General features: G+C 46.7%; 1 protein-coding gene and 1 long non-coding RNA gene across 6 annotated transcripts in view; one reads left to right on the top strand and one right to left on the bottom strand.

Annotated features, from left to right (window-relative positions):
* svopl (SVOP-like) overlaps positions 1-20657 on the top strand; it is a 154002-nt gene that overhangs the window by 5556 nt on the left and 127789 nt on the right. The gene's annotated exons all lie outside the window — the stretch shown is intronic.
* LOC137379740 (uncharacterized) lies at positions 837-16555 on the bottom strand. The gene is made up of 4 exons (XR_010976899.1): positions 16479-16555; positions 15155-15285; positions 6134-6214; positions 837-4215 (listed from the first exon to the last, which is right to left on the bottom strand). It is a non-coding gene; the product is annotated as an uncharacterized lncRNA (long non-coding RNA).

Raw genomic sequence — 20657 nt, 5'->3', positions numbered from 1 at the left:
GTCTGGTGGTTCAAGTGGTATGACTCAGAGGAGCAGGTATTGCCACCGACAGAAAAACAGTTCAATTCGTTCCGAAGAAGGGTCACTGACCCGAAACGTTAACTCTGCTTCTCTTTCCACAGATGCTGCCAGACCTGCTGAGTGATTCCAGCATTTCTTGTTTTTGTTTCAATTCGTTACTTGCTTTGTTGTAGTACCTGGATCAAGATGATTCCGGGGGGTCAGCTCCCTAGGGAGCTCTTTGCTATGCACGTCTATCCTTGGTCATTGGCTGTCATCCTTGGCCCTTTGTTGGATCCCATTAGTTACACAGAGACGAAGTCCGACTGTAGCTTTAAGAAACTTTATTGCAGTACGAAATGGTTACATCAGCAAAGCGAGCATACACAGATCTCTACCTCCACCTTCCACCTGCCCTTCTCTTCTGCCTTTCTTCTAGTTCTTTATACAAATCAGTGACACCCCCTTTATGTTCCCAATTGGTTTACAAACTTTGCAGTTTCTTGGTGTTATGGCCTGATTGGGGTACTGCCTTATCACCTTCTCCTCTAGCAGTTTCTCTCCCCCCTATCTCCTTGGACCGTTGGGCTGATTGCTATACAATAGGCTACTATTAAACAGCCTGCAGCTGTCCTGTTAGTTTCTGCTTGTAAGTCTACTTCTACTGATAAGCTATCTGTGCAGCCCTGAAGCTATGAAGTTATTTCTGATAAGCTGTCTCTGCAGCTCCGAGGTTATTTTGTTAGTAGTACATGATTGATTAATTATTTCACCTTCAATGTCCCCATATTATTCTGTCCCCACACCCTTTCACCCCCAATTTCCCCTCTCCCACTGTATAAGTTCCCCTGGCTCTAATAGGCATATTTTAGCCCTAACTACAAGTTAATTGTGAGTTTAAGCTGCCACTGCTCACTTGACCATGCTTGCTCTCTGCTTTCTTCAGCGAGTTCTGGATCTTTCTCAATTTGACTGCCAAATTCCTGGACTGCTCTAGACATCAACACTACACTTCTGCACTGAACTCCACTGTACTCCACCATAAGACTGCTGTGTCTCTCATCTGCTGTTGATAAAATTTTAAAGTAATTTTGATCAGCTTATAGCTCTTCCCCCACTGCTGCTGTTCCCCCGCTGAGTATGTGACAGACCAACTGGTTCAGTTTTTTTAGCTTCAGATACAGTTTGCTTCCTGGGCCAAAGTACATTTCTTCGCTGCTTCTGGATCTTATGGCGACCTCCAGTTGTGTCATTGTTTTTTTCCTGCCCTGCAACTGATTCTGCATACCTCCTGGCTCTGCATCCCCATGGAAATCCATGAGTCCTCCGATACTCTACCCTTCAAATAGCTTCTAGATTTCACCCACCCGTCACATCTGACTCCAAATCTGAACATTTTGTTGTCGTTCCGCTGATTCCACCCTAACCACATCAACTTTATCCCACCACGGGACCTCTGACATTAACTGTAGTCTCCCTTCTATTACCTCCTTTCTAATCCCCATTTAACACCGGGATATTGGTATCCTCATAATTGCTACCTCAGCAGGTCTATGTAATTTGAGTTTTCAATAGGCATATAAATAGTAAAAGGGTGGTAAAAGGAGGAGTGGGGCCGATTAGGGACCGGAAAGGGGATTTACTCATGGAGGCAGAGGGCGTAGCTGAGTTGTTTAAATGAATACTTTGCCTGGGTTGTATCTTCTTCCTTGGTAAGACAGATGCAATGTTGAAAGAGGGGTCAGACACTGGAGGGGTTTAAAATAGACAAAGATGAAGGATTAGATAGGCTGTCTGTACTTAAAATGGATGAAGTGTCAGGGCCGGTTGAGATGCATCCAAGGATATTGAGGGAAGTGAGAGTGGAAATCGCAGAGGCACTGGCCATAATTTTTTAGTCTTAAGGGAAAAACATGTTTAACTTGCTGGAGTTTTTTTGAGGAGGTAAGAAGGTTGATGAGGGCAATGCAGTTGATGTGGTGTACATAGACTTTCAAAAGGCGTTTGATACAGTGGCACACAACAGACTTTTATGAGCAAACGTATAGCTCATGGAATAAAAGGAACAGTCGCAACATGGATATGAAATTGGCTGAATGACAGGAAACAAAGAGTAGTGGTTAATGGATGTTTTTTGGGCTGGAGGAAGGTTTGTGGTGGAGTTCCCCAGGGATCAGTGTTGGGACCCTTGCTTTTCCTGATATATATTAATGACCTAGACTTTGGTGTACAGGGCACAATTTCAAAGTTTGCAGATGATACGAAACTTGGAAGCATTGTGAACTGTGAGGAGGATAGCGTAGAACTTCAAAAGGACATAGACAAGTTGGTGGAATTGGCAGACAGGTGGCAGATGAAGCTCAATGCAGAAAAATGTGAAGTGATTCATTTTTGTAGGAAGAATATGGAGAGACAATATAGAATAAAGGGTTCAATTCTAAAGCGGGTGCAGGAACAGAGGGACCTGGGTGTATATGTGCATAAGTCATTGAAGGTGGCAGGACAGGTTGAGAGAGCAGTTAATAAAGCATACAGTATCTTGGGCTTTATTAATAAGGGCATAGAGTACAAGAACAAGGAAGTTATGTTGAACTTGTATAAGATACTAGTTCAGCCTCAGCTGGAGTTTTGCGTCCAATTCTGGATGCTGCGCTTTAGGAAAGACGTGAGGGCATTGGAGAGAGTACAGAAAGATTCATGAGAATGGTTCCAGGGATGAGGAATTTCAGTTATGAAGATAGCTTGGAGAAGTTAGGAGGCTGAGAGATGATTTGATAGAGGTACTCAAAATCATGAGGGGTCTGGACAGAGTAGATAGAGAAAAACTATTCCCACTTGTGAAAGGATCGAGAACAAGAGGGCACAGATTTAAGTATTTGGTAAGAGAAGCAAAAGTGACATGAGGAAAAACTTTTTCACGCAGCGAGTGGTTAAGGACTGGAATGCACTGCCTGTGAATGTGGTGGAGGCAGGTTCAACTGAAGCATTCAAAAGGGAATTAGACGGTTGTATGAAAAGGAAGAATGTGCAAGGTTACGGGGAGAAGGTGGCGGAATGTAACTGAGGGAATTGCTCTTTCAGAGAGCCAGTGTGGACACGATGGGCCGAATGGCCTCCTTCTGCACTGCAACGATTCTGTCATTCTATTCTATTCTGTGTCCATTCATGTGTATGTTTTGGTTGCTGCACTGGACCCAAGACTATTGCTTCTATTTCCACTGTTTTTGCTTTTTGCTTTATTCCTTCTGGACTCCTCCCTCTTGTCGTCATGCCTCTTTTCATTTCTCCCCTCTCAGGCATTCTGCACTCCGAAATCCTTGTCCCAACCCTTCAATATTTCTTGAGCTTCCTACTGTCCTGCTGCGGTCACATGCTTGACTCACTCTTAGTCAAGCCTACAGCTTCCCTCTGTGCCTCTCTTGGCATTTTCAGAATGGTCTATCAAGGCACTCACTGCTGCCTCCTCATGAGCAGCAATCCTAGCTGCCCCATTTTACTCTCTAGCCAACCTTCCCAGCCTGTGGGCTCAATGGAGGTTAATCTTGCCAATCTCCTCCCCGTCCAACTCATTCTCCCGGTGCTGACCCTTGCACCGATTACCTACCCTCTCTTTACCTCCCTCTAGAATGTCCGTTCACTTGTGAACAAGGCCCTTGCTATCACTGAACTCATTATGGATGATTGCATCATGGCCTTGACGGAAATCCAGCTGAGGGGTAAGGACACCTTCCCCCTAAATGCAGCCTCCCCTCCACTGTGGTGGTGTGGTGCTTATCACCAAATAACACCTTTATCTGTCCCTTACTCTCCTCCCTTGAACATCTCGCCGCCTTCCACCGCTCTTGTGTCTCATTTAAAATCCTTGTTCTCTACCATCCACCAAGTTCCATACAACATTTTTCACTGAGATATCTTCACTGCTTTCCTCCCTCAGCCTCTGTACCAAGTGACTTCTCATCCTCGGTGATTTCAATCTTAATATCCATTCATCATGCTCCCTCTCCTCTAAGTTCACTAAGTATTCCATCAGACTCCTGACTTGTGCCTTGTGGATGCTGAACAGGTTTTGGGGAGTCAGAAGGTGAGTTGCTCGCTGCACAATTCCCAGCCTCTGATTTGTTCTTAAACTTATAGTATTTATATGGCTGGTCCAGTTCAGTTTCCAGTCAATGGTAACCCCCAGGTTATTGATGGTGGATTTCAGTGATGGTAATGCTGTAGAATATTAAGGGGAGATAGTTAGACCCTCGCTTGATGGAGATATCATTGCCTTTCACTTGTGAGACACAAATGTCACTTGCCATTTATCAACCCAAGCCTGAATGTTCTCCAAATATTGCTACATGTGGCGTGGACTGCTTCAGTATCTAAGGAGTTGTGAATGGAACTGAACACTTTCCAATCATCAGCGAACATCCCCAAATCTGACCTTACTGAGGAAAGGTGATTGAAGCAGCTGAAGATCATTCGAAAACACAGCATCAGTTGCACACAGTTCTACCCCACCCTTACCTGTCTTGACCCCTTCACTGTCTCAAGCTTGTCAGATTGCTTGTCTGATATCCAGTATGGATGAGCAGAAATTTCTTCCAACTAAATATTGGGAAGACAGAAGACATTGTCTTAGGACCCTGCTGCTTAACTCCATTCCCTAGCCATCGGCTCCATCCCTCCCCCTGGCAACTGGCTGTGGCTGAACCAAAATGTTCATAACCTTGGTGTTATATTTGACCCTGAGATGAGCTTCTGACCACATATCCACACCATCACTAAGGCTATCGATTTCCACCTCCCTAATATCGCCTTGCTCCACCCCAGCTTCAGCTAATTTGCTGATGAAACTCTCAATATACCTTTGTTACCTCTAGGCTTGACTATTCCAACATCTCTCATGTTTTACCTCCTGTAAACTTGAGGTCATCCAAAATTCTGATGCCTGTGTCCTTACTTGTACCACATCCTGTTCACCCAGCACCCCTGTGCTCGCTGACCCATGTGTGGATCCACGTGCAGATTTTAAAATTTTCATCTGTTTTCAAATCCCTTCATGGCCTCACCACTCCCAATCTCTGTAATCTCCTCTAGCCCCACAACCCTGAGCGATACCTGCACTCGTCCAATTGTGGTCTCTTGAGCATCCCTGCTCCATTATTGGCGGCTGTGCTTTCACCTGCCAAGGCCCTAAGCTCTGGCATTCCCTCCCTAAACTCTTTCTCTTCCTTCCTTTCTGCTTTTAAGACACTGCTTAAAACCTATGTCTTTGATCAAGCTTATGGTCCTCTGACCTAATATCTCCTTACGTGGCCTGGTGTCAAAATTTGTTTTATAATGCTCCTGTGAAGCACCCGGTGACATTTTATTACATTAAAGGCGCTATATGAATACAAAAGTTGTTGCTGCTGCTACTGGCATCATCCTGTGCGCAGAAATGGCCACTGCGTCTATCTCTACAAAAATAGTTCGTGCCCTTCAAAGTAATTAATTGTTCGCGAAATGCAATTGAGAGCTTTGAGAAATGAAATGAGACACCACATAAATGCAAGTCTTTCTTTCTTGTCTGATTGGAAAATGGCCAACAACGTTGAGTGTGATGAGAAAAACTTCCATTCGGATAGTGCTCTATCAATGAGCTGAATCCTGGGCTGGGAGCAAACTTGGAGTCATGATACAGCAAAGTCTCTGCACCTGTACAGTGATTTTTTTTTTTTTTTTAGCTACTATTACACAGATATATCAAAATGATGGCAAAAAAGAGCAGATGATCCATCGAGCCTGCAGGAGCATCATGACTAGACACTTCATCCTTGCCCACCCCTTCCCCCATAGAAGAACCATGAAATGCCCTGGAAGAGGTGAAAACACAGCACTAATGAGGGGAAAAATGCTCTGGAAAATTCCTCTCTACCCCCACCACCCACCCCCACCAGGTTAGGCAATCAAAACTAGTCGAGGAGACCAAACACTTAGGTTATGGCACTTGAAGTGCCATAACCTACAGGGCTACGAACCAATAGGTGGGTTAGATAGTTTTTAGACAGCAGAGGCACAACAGGCCAAATGGCCTCCTTCTGTGCTGTAAATCTTTCTACAGTTTCTACCATCCCGGACCTGATTCATGTTACCAGGTACCTACCTTTCGTACGAGCTGATGTCCGCTCCCCAGCCAAACACAGGTCCAGCTCTCGCTTGAAGGGAAACCATGAGTGCTGGAAATCTGAAATAAAAACAGAATGTACACAGCAGATCAGTCAGCACCCAAACAAGAGAAGGACCAGTTAATGTTTCATTAGGGCCAACACTTTGAGGGGAGAGGGACTCTTTAGAAGTGACGTAAGAAAAGGAGCAGAGGAGACGACATCAGAACATCACATTGGGGTTAACAACAGAGATATGATGACTGCTTTTGGCAAGAGGCAAGTGATGGGTTTAATAAAAAAAAAAGCAGTATTGCAAGGTAGGAAAGTGATGTAAGGGGCTGCCTATTATATGTAGGTCACCTGCAGACTTTTATACTGTGGGCTTGGAACAGTGACATCAAATTTACCTTTGTGTTTCATGACAACAAAGTGCATTTATATAGCCCCTTTGATGTAGAAAAATGTCTCAAGGCACTCCCATGTTTATTTACGGTCTTTGCCTCTTTTTTTTATTGATTCATGGGATTTGGGCTGGATTTGGGCCAGCATTTATTGCACATCCCTAATTGTCCTTGAAGGTGGCGGTGAGCTGCCTTCTTGAAACACTACAGTCATTGGGGTGTAGCAATACCCACGGTGCTGTTCGCAAGGGAGTTCCAGGATTTTGATCCAGCAACAGTGAAGGAATGCCTATGTAGTTCCAAGTCAGGATGGTGTGTGATTTGGAGGGGAACTTGTAGGTGGTGGTGGTCCCATTCATTTGCTGCCCTTGTCTTCTATGTGGTAGAGGTCGCAGGTTTGGAAGGTGCTGTCAGAGGAGCTTGGTGAGTTGCTGCAGTGCATCTTATGGATGGTACATACTGCTGCCACTGTGCATCGGTGGTGAAGGGAGTGAATGTTGAAGGTGCTGGATGGGGTGCCAGTCAAGTGGGGTGCTTTGTCCTGGTTGGTGTCTAGCTTCTTGAGTGTTGTTGGAGCTGCACCCATCCAGGCAAGTGGAGAGTATTCCATCACACTCCTGATGTGTGCCTTGTAGATGGTGGACAGGCATTGGGGAGTCAGGAGGTGAGTTACTCGCTGCAGAATTCCCAGCCTCTGACCTGCTCTTTTAGCCACAATATTTATGTGGCTGGTCCAATTCAGTTTCTGGTCAATGGTAACCCCAGGATGTTGCTAGTGGGGGCTTCAGCAATGGTAATGTCATTGAGCATTAAGATTCTCTCTTGTTTGAGATGGTCATTGCCGGCACTTGTGTAGCACGAATGTTACTTGCCACTTATCAGCCCAAGCGTTGTCCAGGTCTTGCTGCATCTGGGTATGGGCTGCTTCAGTATCTGAGGAGTTGCAAATGGTGTTGAACATTGTGCAACCATCAGTGAACATCCCCATTTCTGACCTTATAATGGAGGGTACGTCACTGATGATGCAGCTGAAGCTGGTTGGGCTGAGGACACTACCCTGAGGAACTCCTGCAGTGATGGGACTGAGATGATTGACCTCCAACAAGCACAACCATCTTCCTTTGTGTTAGGTACGACTCCAACCAGTGGAGAATTTCCCCCCCCTAATTCCCATTGACTCCAGTTTTGCTAGGGCTCCTTGATGCCATATTCGATCAAATGCTGCCTTGATGCCAAGGGCAGTCACTCGTACCTCAGCTCTGGAGCTTTTTTTTTTTATTTAGAGATACAGCACTGAAACAGGCCCTTTGGCCCACCGAGTCTGTGCTGACCATCAACCACCCATTTATACTAATCCTGCATCAATCCCATATTCGTACCACATCCCACCTTCCCTCAATTCCCCTACCACCTACACTAAGGTAAATTGGCCATTATAAATTGCCCCATCAACCTGCAAGTCTTTGGCTGTGGGAGTAAACCGGAGCACCGGGAGGAAATCTGAGCACCCAGTGAAAACCCACGCAGTCACAGGGAGAACTTGCAAACTCCGCACAGGCAGTACCCAGAATTGAACCCGGGTCGCTGGAGCTCTGAAGCTACTGTGCTAACCACTGTGCCACTGTACTGCCCATTCAGATCTTTTGTCCATGGCTGAACCCAAACTAAGCATCACTGAGCAGGTTATTGCTGAGCAAGTGCCGCTTGATAGCACTATCGATGACACCTTCCATCACTTTGATTGAGAGCAGGAATAGGCACCAACATGCTGCACCATCGACATTTGACAAAATTATTGACTCAGCCACGGACATGGAGGTGATTAATCTGTATATAAAGTGTATATACAATCTATTTCCATCAAAACACAGTCCAATTTAATCACATTTCTCCCTATAAATAAAGTAGCCTAGCATACAAATATAAATGGAGAGCAGCACAACTGTATTAGCTAGCTAGCAAACAAAATAGAATGCCATTCCAATGTGAATTACTTTTGCAATTACTTTTGCTGCTAGGTTATTTTAAAACACAAGGTTAAAGGCTTGAAGCAAAGGGTGTCCAACATTTACGCGTGGGGGGCCACATTACAATTTTTGTCTTGCATAAGGGACCAGTGAGAGAATTTCGGAAAGATAAAGGCATTAAAAATTTATCTTGCGATTAATCAAAACAGCAACAAAGGTGTATTTTTACGACCATTCGAATTAGGAGCAGTTGTAGGCCGTTTGGCCCATTGAGCCTGCTCTGCCATCCAATTAGATCATGGTAGATATGTTTGTGTTTTGAATTCCACACTCCCATCTACCCCTGATAACCCTTGATTCCCTTGCCTAACAAGAATCTATCTACCTCCACCTTAAAAAATATTCAATAACCCTGCCTCCGCCACCTTCTGAGGCAGAGATTTCCAAAGTTGCACAACCCTCAGAGAAAAACATTCTCCTCCTCTCTGTCCTAAAAGGGCGACCCCTAATTTTAAAACCGTGCCCCCACTCAACCACAAGAGGAAACAATCAACAGGTGAGGATGTGGTAGGAATATGGGATTAGTGTAGGATTAGTATAAATGGGTGGTTAATGGTTGGCACGGACTCGGTGGGCCGAAGGGCCTGTTTCAGTGCTGTATCTCTAAATCTAAATCTAAAATCCTCTCTACAACCACCTTGTCAAGACTGTTCAGGATCTTATATATTTGAATCAAGTCTCCCCTCACTCTAAACTCCAGTGAAGAAGCTTTAAATGAGGAGACTAATTTATTGACTTACTTTTTGGTCACTATGTTGGGCACTGATTTGGTGAGACACTTGGCTTTTTTTGCTTGCAGTATTAAAGTTTGCCTACACACTTGTTATAGCAATGAGGAGTATTCCAGATAGATGTGCATTGTCAGGAGTGAGCTTGATCGATCTCTCTCCCACTTCCCTCTCTGTGTCTGTCTGTCTGTCTCTCACTGTGTGTCACTGTCTCCCCCTCTGTGTCTGTATCCCCCTCTCTGTCATCCCCCTATCTCTCCCTCTGGGCCCCTCCATCTCTCTGTCTCTCTCTCTCTGCCCCCCCCCCCCCCCCCCCACCCCCCGGCTCTCGCTCTCGCTCTCTCTCTCTCTCTCTCTCTGGGGAGACCCCCCCATCTCGCTCTCGCTCTCTCTGGGGGTGTGTCCCCTCCACCCCCCCCACTCGCACGCTCTCTCCCCTTTTCTCCCTCCCTCTCTCTGATAGTTGCAGAAAGCAGGAACTCTCAGCTTTGTGATTCATAAATTTTAAAAAAAAAAATTGCAGGTGGCAGTTTCACACCCGACAAGTTTGGGGTTTTCTGGTGGCCTTCTTTAAAAAAATTCGCAACCTGTCAGAAAACCCCGAACTTGTCAGAATTGGAAGTGCTATTCCAGCTTTAAACACATGTTGGGTGTGAAACTGCCACCTGCGATTTTTTTTTTTTCTTAAAACTGACTTGCTTCCTCTTTCAACCAATGAGAAATTTCTTGTCCCTGAAATTACCAGTCACGGGCCCCAACGTTTTTACCACAGACACTGGTGTCTGTGTATGGACACATGACCGAGCCCTGATCAAGAGTAGACTGATGGGGCAGTAATTGGCCGATTTGGATTTGTCCTGCTTTTTGTGTGCAGGACACACTTGGGGAATTTTGCACATTTAGGTAGATGCCAGTGTTGTAGCTGTACTGGAACAGCTTGGCTAGGGGCATGGAAAATTCTGGAGCACAGGTCTTCAGTACTATTGCCAGAATGTTGTCAGGGTCTATAGCCTTTGCAGTATCCAGTGCCTTCAGCCGTTTCTTGATATGGAGTGAATTGGATTGGCTGAGGATTGGCATCTGTGATGCTGGGAACCTCAGGAGGAGGCTGAGATGGATCATCCATATGGCACTTCTGGCTGAAGATGGATGCAAATGCTTCAGACTTGTCTTTTGAACTGACATGCTGGGCTTTCCCATCATTGAGGATAGGGATATCTGTGGAGCCTCCTCTTCCTGTTGTTGTGTAATTGTCCACCACCATTCATGACCAGATATGACAGGACTGCAGAGCTTACATCTGATGCGTTGGTTGTGGGATCGCTTAGTCCTGTCTATTGCATGCTGCTTCTGCTGTTTGGCATGCAAGTAGTCCTGTTTTGTAGCTTCACCAGGTGACATATTTTTAGGTATGCCTGGTTCTGCTCCTGGCATACCCTGCTGCACTCATTGAATGTATTGGGGAAACAGAGCCTAGGTCTAAAATTCTCCTAGGGGAGAAGGTCCCGGCAGGGCAAAACTTCTGGTTGCCTAATATTGTTGCCTAATATTCAGCAGAATTTGAACATCAGTCTGGGAATGAAGAGTAGTAAATCTGTTTACCAATCTAAAAGTTTATATGGTAATAGTCCTGCCCACTGTTCTCTACCTATGCGAGACTTGGACTGTGTACCAGCATCAGGCCAAGAAGCCACTTTCACTTGAACTGCCTTCAGAAGCTGCTGAAGATCAGATGGCAGGATAAAATACCAGACGCAGGTGCTCACCTGAGCTGGCATGCCAAGCATCCACACCATATTGGGACAGTCACAACTGAGTTGGCTGGTCATGTAGCCAGAATGCCTGACACTCGCTTACCAAAGCTAATATTCTATAGAGAGCTTGAGTGTGGGGTGCACTTCCATGGTGATCAAAGGACATTCTGAAGGCTTCGCACGGGAGTTTTGATATCAACCCCAAGTCCAGGGAGAAGCTCTCCCACCATCGCTGCACCTGATGCAATTAAATAAAAAAGGGCTGCGGCCTCCTTTTGAAAGCAAGTGCATATCAGAGGCAGAGAGAAAACACAAGGAGAGGAAATCCCGAGCCAGCAGCTCATCCAAAACTCAGTCGTCTGTGGTGTCCTGCCCTATTTCCAGGCGCAGATCGGCCTCAGCAGTCACCTACGTACCCACTGGAACCCTACCAAAACACCCAGATGATAGACATGGTCATCTTCACCTCGAAGGATGAACCAACATTGTTTGATAACACCCCTGTGAAGCATCTTGAAATGTTTTACTACATTATAGGTGCAATATAAATGAAATTTGTTGCCCCTCCCAAACGACCCCTACCCACAACCTGCATCAGTGTTTGAATCATATACATGGAGGAGACTTCCGATGGGGTTTCAATTGCCAAGAACACAAAGTGAATGACAGTGATGCAATGAGGTTATCCTTGCAACACCAGAAGAACCAAGAATATTAACATGGCACCAGCGTGGAGAAAAAGGTACCCTGTAGCAAGGCTATAGAGACAGAGGATGAGCTACCTCCAGATGGCACAACGGAAATGTTGCCGAAGACTCTGCCTCCCCCGAGAGACCATCCCAGATCATTATGCTATGATGATGGACGTGCTGAACCCTATTGGCATTGTCAGACACCCAGTGTCGATGAAGGTCATCGTGGCCCTTAACCTCTATGCCTCCGGTTCGTTCCAACAGTTCACTGGAGACATATTCATAGTCATAGTCACAGAGTTATACAGCTCAGAAACAGACCCTTTGGCCCATTATGTCTGTGCCGGCCATCAAGCACCTATCTATTCTAATCCCATTTTCCAGCACTTGGCCCCTAGCCTTGTATGCTATGGCGTTTCAAATGCTCATCTAAATACTTCTTAAATGTTGAGGGTTCCTGCCTCTACCACCTCTTCAGACAGTGTGTTCCAGATTCCAACCACCCTCTGGGTGAAATTTTTTTTCCTCAAATCCCCTCTGGACCTCCTGCCCCTTACCTTAAATCTATGCCCATTGGTTATTGACCCTTCCGCTAAGGGAAAAAGTTTCTTCCTATTTAACCTATCAATGACCCTCATAATTTTGTATACTTCAATCATGCCTCCCGCCCCCCACCCCCCCCCCCCCCCCTTAGCCTTCTCTGTTCTAAGGAAAACAACCCTAGCCTATCCAGTCTCTCTTCATAGCTGAAATGCTCCAGCCCAGGGAACATCCTGGTGAATCTCCTCTGCACCCTCTCCAGTGCAATCTCATCCTTCCTATAGTGTGGTGACCAGAACTGTACACAGTACTCCAGTTGTGGCCTAACTAGTGTTTTATACAGCTCCATCATAACCTCCCTGCTCTTATATTCTATGCCTCGGCTAATAAAGGCAAGTATTGCATATGCCTTCCTAACCACCTTTATCTACCTGTGCTGCTGCCTTCAGTGATCTATGGATAAGTTCACCAAGGTCCCTCTGACTCTCTGTACTTCCTAGGGTCCTACCATCCATTGTACATTCCCTTGCCTTGTTCGTCCTCCCAAAATGCATCACCTCACACTTCTCAGGATTAAATTCCATTTGCCACTGCTCCGCCCATCTTACCAGCCCATCTATATCATCCTGCAATCTAAGGCTTTCCTCCTCACTATTTACAACACCACCAATTTTCATGTCATCTGCGAACTTACTGATCATACCTCCTATATTCACGACTAAATTATTAATGTACACTACAAACAGTAAGGGTCCCAGCACCAATCCCTGTAGTACACCACTGGTCACAGGCTTCCAATCGCAAAAACAACCCTCAACCATTACCCTCTGCCTCCTGCCACTAAGCTAATTTTGGATCCAAATTGCCCTGGATCCCATGGGCTCTTACCTTCTTGACCAATCTCCCATGTGGGACCTTATCAAAAGCCTTACTGAAGTCCATGTAGACTACACCAACTGCTTTACCCTCATCTACACATCTAGTCACCTCCTCGAAAAATTCAATCAAGTTTGTTGGACACAATTGCCCCCTGACAAAGCCATGCTGACTATCCCTGATTAATCCCTACCTCTCCAAGTGGAGAATAATCCTGTCCCTCCCTGCATCTCCCAAACAACCACACATCACTGCATCAAGGTGGTGACTGATGCCCCCTTCAGGAGGGCCAGCCAGTACTGATCTGGACAGTCAGTCTGAGAGAGCTAGAGGATTGCTGGATTCCCCCTGGTTACAAGGTGTGATAGACTGCACACATGTGACCATTAAGGCTCCCACAAGACAGCCAGTGGCCTCCATTAATGTAAAGGGATTTCATTCCATCAACATGCAACCTGTTTATAACCACTGACAGTGGATCGTACATACTCAGGCACTCACAGCTTTTCACTCCCAGGCTGGATTCTTGACGACAAGGATTACCCATTAAAGAGATGGCTACTGACATCAGAGAGGAACCCTAGGACAAAGGCAGAGGAGAGATACAACGCCAGCCAATTGGCGACCCGAGCCACCATCCAGACCACAGGTCTGCTGAAGATGAGATTCAGGTACCTCAATCGTGCTCCTGGATCATGGTGGTCTGCTGTGCTTTGCACAACTTGGTGTTGCAGAGGGGGAAGGCCCTGGCCAATGAGGATTTGGTGGAGTGTGAGGCATCCTCGGATGAGGAAGATGATGAGGAAGCTTATGACCAGCAGCAGCATTCGGAAAGACATGAGGGGCTGCATGGAGGGAGCTATGACATAGGCACGAGGGAGGCTTGGAAGGTGCTCGTATATCCACGATTCAGACGACCCTTCCCATATCACCCTCCCTGCCAAATCAAGGTCCATTTTCAACCTCCACTTTGCCATTTACTTCGAGTTGCAAGCTTAGGCCCCCTTGTCCAATGCCATCTGGTCCTTCCAGACAGTCCCAATGATGAGCACACATGCCTTGGCCCCTCCCAAACACCTCGAGGCGAGCCAGTGTCATCCTGCACTTCCAGAGGGCTTCCAACAATAGATGAAAATGCGGAGAAAACAAATTATACCTTTATTACAAACCTAATCAGACACAAATAGTAACACCTTAACTATCTATTCATGAAGCCCAAGTGCATCTAATGTGTTTTCTAAATTCTTTTATGTGAGCTCCTGCATGGTGCTCCCCCTTCATCGCCAGCTGCAGTGGAGGCAGGCTGCTGACCTTGTTGCCCCATCACCTGGGATGGCCTTGGTGGCTGTTCTCTGGCTGCCTGAGGCCTGGCAGGCCCCGGAATGCTGATGAGGCACTGGTGTCACTGGCAGTGGGGTTCAGGCACTGCTGTCCACACTAGGAGTGTCCTGAGAGGAGGCCCCAGATGCAGAAGGCAGTTGCTTCTCCCCCCTCGTAAGGCACACTTGTACCTCCCTGCTGACCTGAGTTGGATGAGGAGCTGGGGTTGACTCCAGGCACTGCCTCCCCCTCTCGCCTTGCCACGCCTCCCTTGAGCTTATTGATAAGGTGATGGCATGAAGGTCTGCGTGCATCTCCGGCATCCACAGACTGGCCTGATAGAGAGCTCATTCTATCAGAGTCACCAATCCTTCAATGCAAAAGGTCACGCACGCAGACGAGAGGGAAATCACAGCACCCATGGCCTGGATGGATTCCTCCACTGTCCAAGCCAGGGTGCCAGATCTTCCTGCACCTCACACTGAACTTCCAGAATCTACTGTCTTACTGACGATTCCAAAGGCACATTGTCAGCCTGGGACTTAGCATAGGCCTGGCCTCCTACATTCCTCCGAATGTCAGTGGTTTTGGCTGTCACAGCCTCCATCAGCTGGTCAGGTGTCTGTGTGGTGCTCTCACCAGGTTGTGACCCTGCATCTACTCATGAATGCATACCTACCAATGTGAAAGCATCTGCATTAGTGGAGGGTCTGAGGGAATGATGTGATGCTGTACCCTCTGAGGTCACCTCTCCTCTTCAGAGGTGAACGACTGTCCCCTGGAGATGTCAACTCTGTTCTTGTGGTTGACCTGCGAGAGATAACAAAGATCAAAGGGTTTCGCCTTTCCAAACATGAGCGTCCAGAATTGGCTGGTGTTCAGATTGATGCATGTACGTGGAGAACATAGGCAGGCACGCGAGATGGTGTTCCTAAGGCGCTCGTGCTCGCTCATGAGGCTTCTCACCCTCTTGCGACTGCACTCTCGACTCACTGTCTACTATGGAGCAGCCACCATGCTGCCCTGTCAGCTCAACAGCCTCCTCTTCCATGGGTGTCAGAATGCTAGAAGTGGAATTCCACTGCCATTCTTGGCCCTTTCCTTGATGTTGTGGGCCGCCTTCTCCTGCAGGAACACGAGAAATGTTACTCTCCCCACAAGAACAGGCACAACGCCTATGTGGCTGTCACCGCAGCTGTTGACTTTGGAACCCCTGGCATGCATGTGGCATTGGGCCATTCTGGAGCCACCAGGCTTGTGCCCCTTGACAGAGCTGCATCCATTTCCTTTGGCCACCCCACCTGCTAGCTGTTAATTGGCCAGCTGGCACGATATTCTGCCAAGAATGAAGATTGGAGCAGGAGCGTCAGTGCCAACCGCATCTTGTCCCTCCTCACCGGTTCACTGAAAATTCCGGCCTGAGAGTTTGAATTCAGTTTTAAAAATCTGGAAAGGAAAATCTAGTATCAGTGAATGTGACCACATAGCTTTTGGGTTGTTGTAAAAACCCAACTGGTTCACTAATGTCCTTTAGAAGCAGAGCAGGTTTTCTTCCTTACAGCCTGGTCTATATGTCACTCTAGACCCACACCAATGTGCTTGACTCTTAGCTGCGCTCTAAAGTTGCCTAGCAAGTCACTCAGTTAGGGCAAGTAGGAATGGGCATTAAATGTTGACCCTGCCAGTGACATTGGCATGCCAAGTCTACATTTTAAAAAAGTACTGGCTGCCCTGTGAACACGGATGGAAAGGACAGACGTCCACCAAAGATTCTGGTCTGGATGGTTTTACTGCTGCACTAAAGGGTGCATTAGCCCCAACAACACTCAAGAAGATCAACAACATCCAGAACAAAGTAGTTCACTTAATCAGACTTAATCACTTTGAGACTTCCAGTGGTTGTGAAAGGCACTATATAAAGCCAAGACATTCTTGATCTACACCACGTGATTGCATTCAAGAGGCTTTTCAAGGGCAACTAGGGATGGGTAATAAATGCCTACCTTACAAAGGAAACTCGCACCCCTAGAAGGAAGTTTAAAAACAATCCTACTGCTGGCTCTAACGCACAAAGCCTCTCAAAACCTTCAACTGAACAATCAGCTGCAAGTTACTATGCATTGTAAGTTGGCACATCATGGTCACTATGGGGTTAAAAGGAAGGAATCCAATAGCTGTGCAAGGTGTTTGTATAAATATCATTCATCACTTCCTCCCTACAGTTTCTATTTTTAAGACATTAAATGTTTTACTTCCCCATAAATGTTGCATTAACTATAAACTAGTAAAACAAAACTTGTAAAAAAAAAAATCAAAGCTTTCAAGTTGATTAGTGAAGTTCAAATAATAGAAATATGCAAGGGGAAGATTAGTGTGTCTCCTCCCTAGCCCCACAAGTATGTCACTGACTTTTGTGGTTGCAGCTATTATGTTGTTATGGAAACGCTTACACAGGAATGCACCATGCAGTTTGTTTAGGTACTTCACATTGCACTTTATTTTGACTAAAGTTCTCTCTGGTCTCCTGGCAAACACGTATTCCTCAACCTCATTCAAACAGATTATCTGGCCATTATGACATTGCTGTTTGTGGGACTTTGCTGTGCACAAATTGTATGTTGTGTTTCCTTTATTACAATAGTGAACGCTTGAGGCCCATTTTCCAAAACCTGTTAGCGACTGATTGCAAAATACACCATGCATGCTGAGGTTAATATTCTCAGGCAGCTAAACCAGCCTTCCTTAAACAGTGTGCTGGAGGCTGCCACCGAAAGGGAAGTTTTTTTTAAACTTGCCCCATTGTGGAGGAGTGCTCATCCTGGCTCCACGTGAAATTTGCAGGCTGCTGCTGGCTCCTCTCTCTGCTGCCCCCACCCACCACCCGCATGTCATCCTCCTTCCCTCCCAACCTCTGTTTACCAACGCTCCCGAAATCTGGACCAGACGACATTCCTTCGTTCTGAGATCAACAAGCTGCCTCTGGAGCTATGACTGGTGCTCACAGTTCACCGATCCTTAACAAATGAGGTTGGTAGACCAATTTCATGTGGTCAGGCCACTGGTCTCAGACACTTGGAACCTCCAATTGGGGTGTGATTCTATTTCTAGCCCCAGGCTCCTGGAATCTGAATGAAAAGCCTGATGTAAAAGCAGCTTAAGATGATGATCTTTTGTACTTTGAAGTGGGTTTCTTGTCATAGTCAGGCCCCAAAGCTTAACCCATTCACATCACATTCCTTTGTCCACCATTGTAATGCAGTCACAAATCTATGCTCCAGTTCAAAAAGCGGCAAAGGGATTTCGTACAAGTGTACCAAGTCGTCTTATGCTAATGCAAAGGCAAAATACAACTGATGCTGGAAATATGAAATAAAAGTAGAAGGTGCTGAAAATATTCAGCAGGCCAGGCAGCATCTGTGGACAGAGAAACAGAGATAATGAGCTGTTCCGAAGAAGGGTCACTGACCCGAAACGTTAACTCTGCTTCTCTTTCCACAGATGCTGCCAGACCTGCTGAGTGATTCCAGCATTTCTGGATTTTATCCAGTCCTTGGAGACAGCTGGGAAGCAAGGAAGCAGACAAAATGGTGTGGGATGGCATTGGGCGGCGTGCCCTATGTTGTCTTGACCCCATGCCATTTGGTCTGTGGCGGACAGAAAGTCTGCTAGGAGGCCAATTAAGCCGTTTAAGTTGCCCATTAAGGGCTGCCTTCCACCTCCGTTGGCATTTAGTCAGCATTAGAGGGGCCTGCCGCCATGTGGAGACACTGCCAGGTGAGAGCTGGTGGCCTCCTAGTGGGCTCGGGGAAGTGGGATCTCTCCTCTACATATAATCCATGGACCATGGAGGGCCCTCCGGCAGTAATGGCCATTCCCACGGCAAGACCCCAACCCCTGTCTTCACCAACTACATCCCCACCCTGTTGCCGGGGCCTGTCTGACTGGCCCCTGTGAGCCCACCCCCACCTAACTGCCCTCTGTGGTTCCAGTGCTGCTCCTGGTCCCTGGGCCTACTGCAGTCCCAGCAATGGCCATCACTCCTCATGGCGCTGCTGGGACTGCTGAGCTGGCCTTCAGCTCTTGAGGTAGGTTCTTGTCCCTTAAAGGGGATGGCATCCCTGACGGTTGACGATTAATTGCCTGCCCACTGTTGAATTTGGCCGGAGGTTCTGATAAAGGGCTGAGGAGAGGGTGCCCCCATCCCTGCTTTCCGGTGGGTTTCTGTGATACCCACCACCAAAACAAAATTCAGCACTATATTTCAGCTTTCATTAGAACTAGGAAACATTACAGATTTAACAGGTTTTAAACAAGTACAGAAGCAGGGAAAGGGTGAAGGGGAGAAAAGAACGAAAAGGATTGTCTATGATAGGGTGGAAGGCAGCAGAAATTAAATGACAAAATAGATGATCGTGCAAGGCAAAATGGGTGGTAACGCATCAAGTAAAGAAACAAAAGAATGTCTAAAGGAGCTGTAAATGGCAACAACAGAATCAGTACCAGCAACTGCTGTCTGAAAAAATGGAGCAGTGATTGTAATGTCAAATTGAAGAATTCAATGTTGAGTCAGGCTGTAAATTGCCTAATCAAAAGATGAGGTGCAGTTCCTTGAGCTTGTATTGAGCTTCATTGGAACAGTGTAGGAGGCCGAGGTCAGAGTGGGGAAGAGAATTAAAATGGAAGCTCACGATCATACTTTCAGACTAAATAAAGATGTTCAGCAAAGTGATCACCCAATCTGCATTTGATCTCCCCAATGTAAAGGAGATTGCATCTTGAGCAGTGAATACAGTTTACTAAATAGAAAGTAGTATCAGTAAATCGCTGTTTCACCTGGAAGCAGTGTTTGGGGCCTAGGACAGTGGCCAAGGAGGAGGTAAAAGGGAAGGTGTTGTATCTCCTCCACTCGTATGGGAAGGGGAGGGGCTGTTGAAAGTGACTGAAGAGTGACTCGGATATCGTGGAGGGAACAGTCCCTTCGGAATGCTGAAAGAGGAGTGGAGGGAAAGATGTGTTTGGTAGTGGCAACATGCTGGAGGTGGTAGAAATGACAGAGGATGGCCCGTTGAATGTGAAGGCTGTCAGGGTGGAAGGTGAGCACAAGGGGAACCCTATCATGGTTCTGGGCGGGAGGGGAAGAGTCAGGGCAGAAGTGCTGGAAATGGGATGGAGACGGTTGAGGATCCTGCCAACCACAATAGGTGGGAATCCTCAGCTGAGAAGCACTGGTGTGGAAAATGGCATCGCAGGAGCAGATGCAATGGAGAATATGGGAAAATGGAATAGAGTCTTTACAGGAAGCTGGGTGGGATGAAGTGTAATCAAGGTAGCTGGGGGAGTCAGTTGGCTTATAGTGAATATTGTTTGAGAGTCTATCCCAGAAATGGAGACAGAGAAGTCAAGGAAGGGAAGGGTTGGCATGGACCGCCAGGGACAGCAAAGGAGGAGTGGAAATTTGAAACTACATTGCTGACCCTTTCCCGTTTGGGGTAAGGGCAGGAAACGGCACCCATGTACCAGAAAAAGCAGTGAGGGCGGGGACCTGAGGAGGGTGGACAAAGAATGTTTAGCTCTCTAAAAGACAGACACCATAAGGGTTCCCAAATTAACAGCTTTTATTTGGAGAAAGTGAGTGGAGTTAAAGCAGAAGTTATTCAATGTGCGGATAAGTTCAACCAGGCGGAGGTGGATAGGGCTGATGAGCCTCCATTAAAGGAAGAAGTGGAGGGGATTGAGGTGTAGAGAGATTGGATGTCCATGGTGAAAAGCAAACATTTAGGGCCAGGAAGCTACAAACTTGTAAAGTGACCAGTATGTGGCGGCACAGTGGTATACAGTTGGGAGGGAGTTGCCCTTGGAATCCTCAACATCGACTCCAGACCCCATGAAGTCTCGTGGCATTAGGTCAAACATGGGCAAGGAAACCTCCTGCTGATTACCACCGACCACCCTCCCTCAGCTGATGAGTCAGTACTCTTCCATGTTGAACACCACCTGGAGGAGGCACTGAGGGTGGCAAAAGCGCAGAATGTACTCTGGGTGGGCGACTTCAATATCCATCATCAAAAGTGGCTCAGTAGCACCACTACTGACCGAGCTGGCCGAGTCTGAAAGGACATCGCTGCTAGACTGGGTATATGGCAGGTGGTGAGGGAACCAACAAGAGGGAAAAACATACTTGA

The sequence above is a fragment of the Heterodontus francisci genome, chromosome 18, assembly GCF_036365525.1.
Source record: "Heterodontus francisci isolate sHetFra1 chromosome 18, sHetFra1.hap1, whole genome shotgun sequence".
In the NCBI taxonomy this organism is placed as follows: domain Eukaryota; kingdom Metazoa; phylum Chordata; class Chondrichthyes; order Heterodontiformes; family Heterodontidae; genus Heterodontus; species Heterodontus francisci.
This window is presented reverse-complemented; position numbering and strand designations above follow the sequence as displayed.